Source organism: Strix aluco, chromosome 4 (assembly GCF_031877795.1).
Source record: "Strix aluco isolate bStrAlu1 chromosome 4, bStrAlu1.hap1, whole genome shotgun sequence".
Taxonomy (NCBI): domain Eukaryota; kingdom Metazoa; phylum Chordata; class Aves; order Strigiformes; family Strigidae; genus Strix; species Strix aluco.
Window position 1 is genome coordinate 12,192,550 of NC_133934.1, and position 2,659 is coordinate 12,195,208.

The following is a 2,659-nucleotide window of genomic DNA, read 5'->3' on the forward strand; positions in this document are numbered from 1 at the left end:
TCACAAGACATGTATAGAAAGGAGGGACTGCTGGGTGGTATGTTTGTGCAGAGTAGCTTGTGCAGAACATACACAACAGCAAACAGAGAACAGGTTACACAGAAGAGCTGCTGTGCACTGATTTTCTGTGCGACCAGTGAAGCTCCTCAATATCTTCAGGTTTCTGCTGCCTTTTCAAGCTTTTTCAGATTCCCATAAGCCAAAATTCCTGGAGCTGCAGCAGGTACGACTGTGGGACTATGCTCTGTGCAACATAGCGCCACAGTCTGCAAATCACCAGCTTGCTTTGGCAGCCTTTTACCTGTACAGGCAAGCCCCAAGACTCATGCACCTCTCGTGTCACGTCCAGTTCCTGGACAGAGCTACAAGATCCCCAGCAGGGGAAGGAATTATCTTTGTTTTCCTTTCTTGCAAATAGGAAGTGCCTTTAGTTCCAGTGACATCATACTTTTGAACTGATATCAGAGATACAAGTGAAAGAGCACTTGTGTAGTGGGGGCGCAGATAGCTACAAATAATCAGCCATAGGAGCTGCTACGTGGCGCTCAGGGAAGGTGCTAAGGTATGTGCCATACTGACTGCAGTCTAAAGGCTCTCTCTCCATTACCTATTCCTCTTGTGGAGAGCCACTGGTGTTTTGGGATGTTACCCATCCCTCCTATCCAAAAATGCTCTGAGGATACAGAGATAAATATAAGATGCCATCCCTGCAGAGAAGAGTCTTCGAGTACCTGGTTCAGGCAGCTGCACAGCCATCTAATGAACAGCAGAAACATTCATTTTGTTGACCCAACCTTGACTTGGAAAAACTGCAGCTGCCAGTCCAGTTTCTTTGAGAGATCAACTTTTGTTACTTCTTTTTTCCCTGAGACACACAGCCAGTAACTGCTTGTAACAGAGAAGTTGCCTGAATGTTTTGTTTTAGACGCCGACTGCTGTGTTATTTTATCTTAGCCAAGAAACAAAGATAGCAAGGTTGCGTTATAGACTTAACTGCTGGCATCAGTAGATGATGACTCTATCTTGAGATCGAGCAATTAATCTTTGCAGCTCTGGCCGATGTCCGGGGGATGAGTGGCAATTAATAAAGTCTACTCTTATATCTCAGCAGTTTAAGGGTCACACCACAGTTGAAATGACACAGATGCTCCTTCAGCAAAAGGAAGTGACAATGCTTTCTTTCTAAAAGAACTTCATCTGACCTTTATTCTCTCAGAGTGAAATCTGCCTCCAGTGCAACAGCCCTTGCAGCCTCTTAAGATGTGTGAGCTCCACAAGATTTTCAGAGAAAGCTTAGAAAGAAAGAACTTTTGGTAGAACATAACAGTTTTTAATGAGTAAGAAAACAGTCTTTCTCCCCCCACCCCCAGTGTCACGATTAAAAGGCCAAGGCACTTGGCCAGTGCCAACAACAGTGTATTGTTTTAATTTTAATGCTGCTATGTCACTTTATTCATTATTACTGTAATAAGAGATGTTATGCAATTTATTTCAAAATCATTGCAGTGTTATCTGGAAGTCAAAAAGCTTCTCTTACTGTAAGAGAAGCTAATCACTCTGTGGGTCTTCTTACCAAACAATTTGTTGGTCAAATGTCTGAAAAATTAGCCACAAACTCATGGAAATATTTTAACTTGTCTAATATTAATCAATCAATAGACACAGGGTTGAACACCCCTCACAATGTAAAATGATAGTCCTAAAATGGTACACATGTATGGGTAGGCTTGAATTTAGCCATGACAGCATCCTTCTGCATGCCACAGCTATCAGAAGGTCAGAAAATGCTTTTGCATTTTGCAAACTCAGATGCTAAGGCTGTATCTTAATGGAAAGGAGTTAATCCCTCTGACTACGGAATACTCAACAGGTACACCTAAGAATCTTTTGTTGGAGGGGTGAAAACAGCTCTTCTTTTAGCAAGAGCATGGGTGCGGCACCATTATTAAAGACATGGGTGATAATGTGATGGAAAGAAACAGTACTTTTTTTAAGAGGAATATAGCCCATTCACCTTTCAACTGTACAAATCCAAAGGTGCAATGGTTGTCACAAACAAGTCAATTGGTATAGCCAGAAACTCTAGATGTGATGGCAACCTAAAAGGAAGGTTCTAGTTGCCCCAAAGATATACTCTGATGCAAAAAGGAATTAAACAAAGACACAAGAACCAAACCTAGAAAGCACAGCTTGCTGTAAAAAATCCTTCAGATAGAGATACGCCTCTGTCTCTTTGGGGAACAGTAGCAATATTTGCCAAGAAATAAGATAGCTGTGTGGATTTAGCTCTTAGCAATTTCTGTCCTAAGTTTATTACATAAGTCTCACATGCTCTAGCTGTAAAACAGGGTTACTAGTGCTTCCTTTCTACTTGTCACGTACAGGCAGAATTGAGGACAAAAGGATCCCAGCTCGATACTTGCTAAATGACATCAAAGAATAATTCATAAATACTAAAAAAACAGTGTAAATGACTTGTGTGCAAAGCATTCCTAAACATAGTCTAAATAAGGCAGAATAATTATACCATAGGGCTGCCAGAGTCTTCATAACATCAGGGCCCAATTTTCTGTAAAATTTTTCTCTTGGGAGAGTCTATTCCAGTCTGACACAGGAGGGAAGGAAGACATACTGTTTAAAAAGAGGTTTACACCAACAC